The following is an 11,270-nucleotide window of genomic DNA, read 5'->3' as shown; positions in this document are numbered from 1 at the left end:
AGCACAATTTCTCCCCTTTCCAACAAAATCAATGACATGACCTCCACGCTGCCCGTTTCTGCATCATTCAACAAGGCAATGAGCCCTGTGGGGAAGCGAAACTAATGTGTTGTTGTGTGGGAAAACTGCTTTTTTTCAATCGATCTGTCCAAATTATCAACCTTATCGCCTCTAAAATGTAAATAAAACACTATAAAGAGTTTATATAATGTTTCATTACATACCTATTTGAAGATTTGTGTCGAATTTGAATCAGGGTTTTTAGGGCGGTGCTAAAGTGATCTTCAAAAGATAACAGCGGCTTTTGAGAGTCATGATAGCATGCAGTGATGACGCAAAAAATGACTAGGTATCCTCCCCTTACCCCCGTCCCTGTCTCCGTCTTGTTTGTAAACGATGAGAGAAGGGCTACACCTGGTGGAGAGAGATTGTAAGACAGAAATAGTTGCTTTATGCGTGCTGTAATTTACAACATGACACGTCATGATGTAACAGAGGGTCCGTTTTTTTCCAACTTTTCTCCAATACTATTGTAACGCTCCTCGTTGGAATGAGGTGAGGACCAATGCGCAGGGTGGTAAGTGTCCATATTGTTTTAATAAGAATAGTGAACACTGAAACAAAAACAATAAAACGACAGTCCTGAACGGTGAAATAAAACACAGAACATAAAATAATCACCCACAACACACAGGTGGGAAAAGGCTGCCTGAGTATGATTCTCAAGCGTCTGCGTTGCCAAGGGCTAAAATAGAAGTCAGTTATATTTCTGACGCAGATCGCACTGCAAGTCCCGCCTCTCTCATCTCCTCATTGGTTTATAGAAGCAGGTACCCACGTGCCATCTCCTCATTGGTTATACCCACCTGGGTGATTGATAGACAAACTGTTTTGCCAGTCGTCGTGGTAATACAATGAAAAGTGTAGACGCCAATCACCATATAAGTACAAAGATGAAAAAAGCCTGGAAGGAGGAGAGATGACTAGAAACGATTTGGTTGGCCGTTTTATGTGTGGATTAATTGGTCCGAGTAGAGGACCTTGTGCATTTCAGGTAAAATAACAACTCAATGTTTATATCCCAGGACAAATTAGCTAGCAACAGCAAGCTAGCTAAATATGACAAATTAGCTAGCAACAGCAAGCTAGCGAAATAGGACAAATTAGCTAGCAAGTGCAAGCTAACTAGCTAAATTGCCATACATGTTTAATGCTTTTCGACCTGTCCCCAAAGTAATGTCATTTGTTCAGAGTTTGTTTTGATATTCTAACCTGTGTGTCGTGATCACATTTGTGGTAGGGGGACAAAATAAATGTATGCACGATAGCGCACGCGCGCAGCCGGTTTGGGTTCCGTGTCAAGTCAACCTGTTGTAATTCTGAATGGCCAGATATCTAGCAAGAATGACACTGCCATGTGTGGGAATCATAAGTGGTTTCATTTCAGCATGTTTCATTATGTTGTTGATACCATGTCTTGTTTTGACTGATTTCATGTCAATGTAAATATGCCAAACATTCGCTAGTTAGTTAACCAACAACTGTAACAATGTATTTGAAACAACAAGTGGTCATTGTGCAAATGTATTTATTTTCAATAAAACACAACCATCTACACACCAACCTCATCTGCAGTTATGTGGCCAACATCAACATGAGACTGTTTTTTTATTGCCAATCAAATATTGGACATGGTTTATTTAAACATTGCAACAAAATTATAAATACTTTTTCCAACAAATTGTTCTTAATGGAAAATTATTATGGTTATGCACTTGTAAGTTGTACTTGATAATATATACAAAAACATTATTGACACGATATTCCATGGGTTTACAGACTACAATCCATTGAATTAATATTAAGAAGTGTTAATTATTTGGCCGTCAGGAGAGCACAGCTCATGGAAGATATCAGTGAGATATGCAACATAGAGTTATGTTACTGCAAAATGTTAATTGCTAGCGTTTTATTTGCGCATGGATCTTTGGGGCTGAGCCCCCGGATGTTCAGAATGTCTCGTGACGTACCAGGACCCAAGCACCACCAGTGCAGGGCAGCAGCGAATCAAGGTAGAAAAATAACCTGCACAAATCAGAACTGACAGAGACTGGGCGCAATCGAGCGGATCACTTTTGTCAGGTCATCGCCAATTATGTGTATAAACACTGGATGACTGACACTGGGCGATATGTTTTTTTTATTTTTATAAAAACTGGTGTGCTGCATCAAGAGAAGGAAATGGTAAATTGACCTCATGTTAAGCTGTCGACCCTTTTATCTACATATAGTTCTCATCCAGACATTATCATGTCTCCATCCCGCCACAATTTAATTCAAAGGGCTTTATTGGCATGGGAAACCTACATGCCAACACCACTCTGGCACTCAACAAACTGTATGAGGCCGTTAAACAAACCAGAATCCACTCACCCAGAGGCATTGTTTCTGTTGGGCGGAAACTTTAACACATCTCCTGCGCCACTAGAGGGCGCTTAAAACTCGAGTCAAAAAGAGAACCGTCGCGCTCTCTCAGAAGCTTGGCTGGTGTGTAAAACGTGCGAATTCAGACGTAAGAGGTGTAATGGGTTCACACTCAAAAATGTGTCTCATAAAGCTTACTTCATTATTGCGTAGTTTTTTTTTTTTTTTTTTTTACTGCATCAGGGATAGCGTACACAGACGTTTCAGCTCTACAGCCTTCTTCAATGTGTCGTATTAAATAATTCTGCGAATGTCTTCTATCGTGTAAATGACGTAGAATTGCATGAAATGCGTTTATAAAAAGGTAATTCTAAAAACGCGTCTGCTCAACGGTGTGCCACTACGCAAATGCGATTTATAGATGTATGCAATGCTTTATAATAAGGAGATTTTTTTCTTCACCCCCTGCAGCAACACCCTACGAACTCAAAACATCTTCCAGCGGCCATGCAATCATACGACAGATAAACAGTGCCTTCAGAAAGTATTTAAAATGTTGTTAGTCTGAATATAAAATGTGTTACATTATGCCCCATAATATCAAAGTAGAATTATGTTTTTTAGAAATGTTTACAAATAAAAAAATGAAAAGCTGAAAGATCTTGAGTCAATAAGTATTCAACCCCTTTGTTATAACAAGCCTAAATAAGTTCAGGGGGAAAAATGTGCTTAACTCACTCTGTGCAACAATATTGTTGAACATGATTTTTTGACTGACTACCTCATCTCTGTACCCCACACATACAATTATCTGTAAGGTCCCTCAGTCGAGCAGTGAATTTTAAACACAGATTCAACCACAAAGACCAGGGAGGTTTTCCAATGCTTCGCAAAGAAGGGAGCCTATTGATAGACGGGGTAAACAAAACAAAAACAGACATTGAATATCCCTTTGAACATGGTGATTGTAGTAATTACACTTCGAATACACCCAGTCACTACAAAGATACAGGCGTCCTTTCTAACTCAGTTGCCGGAGAGAAAGGAAACTGCTCAGGAATTTAACCCTGAGGCCAATGATGACTTTAAAAACAGTTACAGAGTTTAATGGCTGTTACAGGAGGAAACTGAGGATGGCTCAACAACATTGTAGTTACTCCACCATTCTAATCTAAATGTGAAAAGAAGGAAGCCTGTACAGATAAATAAATATTCCAAAACATGCAACCTGTTTGCAATAAGGCACTAAAAAATCCAACACATCACAGAGTACCACTCTCCATATTTTCAAGCATGGTGGTGGCTGCATCATGTTATGGGTATGATTGTCATCAGCAAGGACTTGGGATTTTTTTTTATTTTGATAAAAATAAAATGTAAATAGAGCTCAGCACACACAAAATCCTAGAGGAAAACCTTGTTCAGTCTGCTTTCCAAATCAAATGTTATTGGTCACATGCCTCGAATACAACAGTGAAATGCTTACTCACGAGCCCATTCCCCATGGTGCAGAGTTAAAAGGTAAGACAAATATTTGCTAAATAAAAAAAAGGAAACAGTAACACAATAGAAACAATAACGAGGCAATACACAAGGAGTACCGGGACCGATTCAATGTGCAGGGAGACGAAGTAACTGAGGTAATACAGTATCTACATGTGGGGAAGGGTAAAGTGACTAGGCAGAGTACGAGCAGCAGCGTGTGTGTGTGTGTGGTGCTTCATTCTATATCTGGAGGATTCCTGATATCTCCAGGAGTTACAAGTATAACATTTTGTCTTTATCTGTTGTGGTCTAGTACTGTCTTTATCTGTTGTGGTCTAGTACTGTCTTTATCTGTTGGGGTCTGGTACTGTCTTTATCTGTTGTGGTCTAGTACTGTCTTTATCTGTTGGGGTCTGGTACTGTCTTTATCTGTTGTGGTCTAATACTGTCTTTATCTGTTGTGGTCTAGTACTGTCTCTATCTGCTGTGGTCTAGTACTGTCTTTATCTGTTGTGGTCTAGTACTGTCTCTATCTATTGCGGTCTAGTACTGTCTTTATCTGTTGTGGTCTAGTACTGTCCTTATCTGTTGTGGTCTAGTACTATCTTTATCTGTTGTGGTCTAGTACTGTCTTTATCTGTTGTGGTCTAGTACTGTCTTTATCTGTTGTGGTCTAGTACTGTCTATCTGTTGTGGTCTAGTACTGTCTTTATCTGTTGTGGTCTAGTACTGTCTTTATCTGTTGTGGTCTAGTACTGTCTCTATCTGTTGTGGTCTAGTACTGTCTTTATCTGTTGTGGTCTAGTACTGTCTCTATCTATTGCGGTCTAGTACTGTCTTTATCTGTTGTGGTCTAGTACTGTCTTTATCTGTTGTGGTCAAGTACTGTCTTTATCTGTTGTGGTCAAGTACTCCCTTTATCTGTTGTGGTTTAGTACTGTCTTTATCTGTTGTGGTCTAGTACTGTCTATCTGTTGTGGTCTAGTACTGTCTTTATCTGTTGTGGTCTAGTACTGTCTTTATCTGTTGTGGTCTAGTACTGTCTCTATCTGTTGTGGTCTAGTACTGTCTTTATCAAATCAAATCAAATTTATTTATATAGCCCTTCGTACATCAGCTGATATCTCAAAGTGCTGTACAGAAACCCAGCCCAAAACCCCAAACAGCAAGCAATGCAGGTGTAGAAGCATGGTGGCTAGGAAAAACTCCCTATAAAGGCCAAAACCTAGGAAGAAACCTTGAGAGGAACCAGGCTATGTGGGGTGGGCAGTCCTCTTCTGGCTGTGCCGGGTGGAGATTATAACAGAACATGGCCAAGATGTTCAAATGTTCATAAATGACCAGCATGGTCGAAAAATAATAAAGCAGAACAGTTGAAACTGGAGCAGCAGCACGGTCAGGTGGACTGGGGACAGCAAGGAGTCATCATGTCAGGTAGTCCTGGGGCCTTTATCTGTTGTGATCTAGTACTGTCTTTATCTGTTGTGGTCTAGTACTGTCTTTATCTGTTGTGGTCTAGTACTGTCTCTATCTGTTGTGGTCTAGTATTGTCTTTATCTGTTGTGGTCTAGTACTGTCTCTCTGTCTTTATCTGTTGTGGTCTAGTACTGTCTCTCTGTCTTTATCTGTTGTGGTCTAGTACTGTCTTTATCTGTTGTGGTCTAGTACTGTCTTTATCTGTTGTGGTCTAGTACTGTCTTTATCTGTTGTGGTCTAGTATTGTCTTTATCTGTTGTGGTCTAGTACTGTCTTTATCTGTTGTGGTCTAGTACTGTCTTTATCTGTTGTGGTCTAGTACTGTCTATCTGTTGTGGTCTAGTACTGTCTTTTTGTCTCTATCTATTGTGGTCTAGTACTGTCTCTTTGCTAGCTAGGACCATCTACTTTAAGTGCTGCCTGTCTTCCCAGTGGTCTACTTGGTGTGTGAACTGCTGACTACTCCTAAGTTGTGTCAGTGGAGGCTCCTCAGAGGAGAAAAGGGAGGACCATCCTCAGTGAATTTCATTTAAAAAAAAATAGTAAAACATTTAAACAGTTATCTTTGTAGATAAAACTATACTAAATAAATGCAGGTCACCAAATAATTGATTAAAACACATTGTTTTGCAATGAAGGTCTACAGTAGTGTAACAATGTTCGTCTGAGGAAGAAGGTGAGGACCAAAGTGTTCGTAATTTATTAAATAGAACTGACACTAGATACAAAGTAACAAAAGAGAACAACCGAAACAGCTCCGTCAGGTGCAAAACACAAAAACAGAAAGCAACTACCCACAAACACCAGGTGGGAACAGGCTAAGTATGGTTCTCAATCAGAGACGACGATAGACAGCTGCCTCTGATTGGGAACCATACCAGGCCAAACACAGAAATACAAAACATAGAACAAAAACATAGAATGCCCACCCCAACTCACGCCCTGACCAAACCAAAATAGAGACATAACAAAGGAACTAAGGTCAGGACGTGACAAGTAGCCTCAACAGCACTCTGTAGGGTAGCACCATGGTGTAGCCGGAGGACAGCTAGCTTCCATCCTCCACTGGATACATTGACTTCAATACAAAACCTAGGAGGCTCATGGTTCTTTTCCCCTTCCACAGTAATTATGACAACTTCCGGGGGACATCCTCCAACCTATCAGAGCTCTTGCAGCATGAACCGACATGTTGTCCACCCAATCAAAGGATCAGAGAATAAATCTAGTACTGAAAACATAAGCTACAGCTAGCTAGCACTGCAGTGTATAACATGTGGCAAGTAGTTGACTCACAGAGAAAGACAATAGTTTAACAGATTTGAACAAATTCATTTCTTCAAAAATGGAGAAGCTAGAGAGAGCTATGTTTTGTCATTTTACTTTCTCTTCCTTAGCTAGAAAATGCAGCTAGCTAGTTTAGCCTACTCAAACACCTGGCTCAAACAGAGGGATGCTCTGTTAGCTAGCTGGCTATAACAGAGGGATGCTATGTTGCTAGCTGGTTATAACAGAGGGATGCTATGTTAGCTAGCTGGCTATAACAGAGGGATGCTATGTTGCTAGCTGGTTATAACAGAGGGATGCTATGTTAGCTAGCTGGCTATAACAGAGGGATGCTATGTTAGCTAGCTGGCTATAACAGAGGGATGCTATGTTGCTAGCTGGTTATAACAGATGGATGCTATGTTAGCTAGCTGGCTATAACAGAGGGATGCTATGTTAGCTAGCTGGCTATAACAGAGGGATGCTATGTTAGCTAGCTGGCTATAACAGAGGGATGCTATGTTAGCTAGCTGGCTATAACAGAGGGATGCTATGTTAGCTAGCTGGCTATAACAGAGGGATGCTATGTTAGCTAGCTGGCTATAACAGAGGGATGCTATGTTAGCTAGCTGGCTATAACAGAGGGATGCTATGTTAGCTAGCTGGCTATAACAGAGGGATGCTATGTTAGCTAGCTGGCTATAACAGAGGGATGCTATGTTAGCTAGCTGGCTATAACAGAGGGATGCTATGTTAGCTAGCTGGCTATAACAGATGGATGCTATGTTAGCTAGCTGGCTATAACAGAGGGATGCTATGTTAGCTAGCTGGCTATAACAGAGGGATGCTATGTTAGCTAGCTGGCTATAACAGAGGGATGCTATGTTAGCTAGCTGGCTATAACAGAGGGATGCTATGTTAGCTAGCTGGCTATAACAGAGGGATGCTATGTTAGCTAGCTGGTTATAACAGAGGGATGCTATGTTAGCTAGCTGGCTATAACAGAGGGATGCTATGTTAGCTAGCTGGCTATAACAGAGGGATGCTATGTTAGCTAGCTGGCTATAACAGAGGGATGCTATGTTAGCTAGCTGGCTATAACAGAGGGATGCTATGTTAGCTAGCTGGCTATAACAGAGGGATGCTATGTTAGCTAGCTGGCTATAACAGAGGGATGCTATGTTAGCTAGCTGGCTATAACAGAGGGATGCTATGTTAGCTAGCTGGTTATAACAGAGGGATGCTATGTTAGCTAGCTGGCTATAACAGAGGGATGCTATGTTAGCTAGCTGGCTATAACAGAGGGATGCTATGTTAGCTAGCTGGTTATAACAGAGGGATGCTATGTTAGCTAGCTGGCTATAACAGAGGGATGCTATGTTAGCTAGCTGGCTATAACAGAGGGATGCTATGTTAGCTAGCTGGCTATAACAGAGGGATGCTATGTTAGCTAGCTGGCTATAACAGAGGGATGCTATGTTAGCTAGCTGGCTATAACAGAGGGATGCTATGTTAGCTAGCTGGCTATAACAGAGGTATGCTATGTTAGCTAGCTGGCTATAACAGAGGGATGCTATGTTAGCTAGCTGGCTATAACAGAGGGATGCTATGTTAGCTAGCTGGCTATAACAGAGGGATGCTATGTTAGCTAGCTGGCTATAACAGATGGATGCTATGTTAGCTAGCTGGCTATAACAGATGGATGCTATGTTAGCTAGCTGGCTATGACGATCCAACACAACACTGGAACTCTTCCAAGTCAAGGTAAGCTTTTGGTTTTATTAATTGTGCTAAACTGCTTACTCACTGTAACGTTACTGCATGATTGTAGCGGATTTACTAACACGTTAGTTCTATTAGCTATGTTGACTATGATGTTACTTTAGCTAATATGAGGACAACGATGTTGGCTGTGTGTAGCGGTTATGATAGGGTTTGGCTTGGAAAGTTTTTTTTCTTTTTTCACCTGGTCTCACACAGCTGATGTGTTGTGCATTGAAGTCCACAAGCGAAGGGAAAATGTGAGAGGAGGAGAGCGCGTAGATGCAAGAAGGAATTATACAACGTGGCTGCTATGAAAGTGAACTGTGTTTGTGAGATCAGGGGTGTATTCATTCCGCCAATTCTGTTGAAAAACATGCACTGGTATTTTTCCTGAGTAAAAAAAGAACAGGTGTATATCCAGAGATGAACTGTAGGTGGCGATGATGACCAGTAATTCCAGCCAGACAGCCCTTTGTACTGTACTGTACCAGCAGGAACAATAGAAGCTATAGAGGAGGAAAAACATATTTTGCTCATATGGTGTCTAGGATTATGACCAATATGGAGTAGATTTAACACCATGCATGTTTGTTTGGTCTACTAAGTTAAACACTTTGTCTTTGGGATGGATGGATGGATGAAGATTGATACAGAGAGAGAAAGCGATGGATAAAGATAAAGAGATGGCTAAAGATAGATAAAGATATGGATAGAGAGAGATAAATAGATGGATAGAGAGAGATAAAGAGATGGATAGAGAGAGATAAATAGATGGATAGAGAGAGATAAAGAGATGGATAGAGAGAGAAAGCGATGGAGAAAGATAGATGCAGAGAGATGCCTTGGTCCTCATTTATGATGGAGAATGATGGATGCAGAGAGATGCCTTGGTCCTCATTTATGATGGAGAATGATGGATGCAGAGAGATGCCTTGGTCCTCATTTATGATGGAGAAAGATGGATGCAGAGAGATGCCTTGGTCCTCATTTATGATGGAGAATGATGGATGCAGAGAGATGCCTTGGTCCTCATTTATGATGGAGAAAGATGGATGCAGAGAGATGCCTTGGTCCTCATTTATGATGGAGAAAGAAGGATGCAGAGAGATGCCTTGGTCCTCATTTATGATGGAGAAAGAAGGATGCAGAGAGATGCCTTGGTCCTCATTTATGATGGAGAAAGATGGATGCAGAGAGATGCCTTGGTCCTCATTTATGATGGAGAAAGATAGATGCAGAGAGATGCCTTGGTCCTCATTTATGATGGAGAAAGATGGATGCAGAGAGATGCCTTGGTCCTCATTTATGATGGAGAAAGATGGATGCAGAGAGATGCCTTGGTCCTCATTTATGATGGAGAAAGATGGATGCAGAGTGATGCCTTGGTCCTCATTTATGATGGAGAATGATGGATGCAGAGAGATGCCTTGGTCCTCATTTATGATGGAGAATGATGGATGCAGAGAGATGCCTTGGTCCTCATTTATGATGGAGAAAGATGGATGCAGAGAGATGCCTTGGTCCTCATTTATGATGGAGAATGATGGATGCAGAGAGATGCCTTGGTCCTCATTTATGATGGAGAAAGATGGATGCAGAGAGATGCCTTGGTCCTCATTTATGATGGAGAAAGAAGGATGCAGAGAGATGCCTTGGTCCTCATTTATGATGGAGAAAGAAGGATGCAGAGAGATGCCTTGGTCCTCATTTATGATGGAGAAAGATGGATGCAGAGAGATGCCTTGGTCCTCATTTATGATGGAGAAAGATAGATGCAGAGAGATGCCTTGGTCCTCATTTATGATGGAGAAAGATGGATGCAGAGAGATGCCTTGGTCCTCATTTATGATGGAGAAAGATGGATGCAGAGAGATGCCTTGGTCCTCATTTATGATGGAGAAAGATGGATGCAGAGTGATGCCTTGGTCCTCATTTATGATGGAGAAAGATGGATGCAGAGAGATGCCTTGGTCCTCATTTATGATGGAGAAAGATGGATGCAGAGAGATGCCTTGGTCCTCATTTATGATGGAGAAAGATGGATGCAGAGAGATGCCTTGGTCCTCATTTATGATGGAGAAAGATGGATGCAGAGTGATGCCTTGGTCCTCATTTATGATGGAGAAAGATGGATGCAGAGAGATGCCTTGGTCCTCATTTATGATGGAGAAAGATGGATGCAGAGTGATGCCTTGGTCCTCATTTATGATGGAGAAAGATGGATGCAGAGAGATGCCTTGGTCCTCATTTATGATGGAGAATGATGTTGAATTTAAAATAAAGGATTTGTAATTAGAGAATATTTCATATTAAAACGTCCATCACAACAATGACTTCTCTTTGTGATAACGTCAATAAAGATAGCATTATAATAAAACAATACTTTTTATAAAGTATAAAGAAAATATACTATTTTAAAAAGGTTACTTTCTACTATTTCTACATTAGTATACAAAATATATGTATGTATGCATACTGTTGATGTTTATGAATTATTTTTCTGTAAATAACGTCCCCAAATTCCTTGGTTTTCCAGACATCCTAGTTTGAGTATTGTCAGATTTCCTGCTTATTTCCTGATGACCTGTTGTGTCTGCAGCTCTCGGCTAGGAATTGTCTACATCTCCACACCCAGGAAACTGGACTGCCTCGGGTCTCTGTTCTGTCTCAATAGGGCGGCCATGTAGTGAATTAAGGAGCAGGGCTTGAACCAGTGACTCTGATGTTAGGCTGCATGGCAGGGTGCATTACTTAGGCCTGCCTCTCGTGCCATCGAGTTCCAGACCTCTTGGTAGAGGGTGCAGGTATGGTTACATTGACACACAGACACAGACAGTGGGAGGTTTCACTAGTAA

Source organism: Oncorhynchus mykiss, chromosome 29, assembly GCF_057628025.1.
Source record: "Oncorhynchus mykiss isolate SJ-2025 chromosome 29, ASM5762802v1, whole genome shotgun sequence".
In the NCBI taxonomy this organism is placed as follows: domain Eukaryota; kingdom Metazoa; phylum Chordata; class Actinopteri; order Salmoniformes; family Salmonidae; genus Oncorhynchus; species Oncorhynchus mykiss.
Note: the sequence above shows the minus strand (reverse complement) of the source record.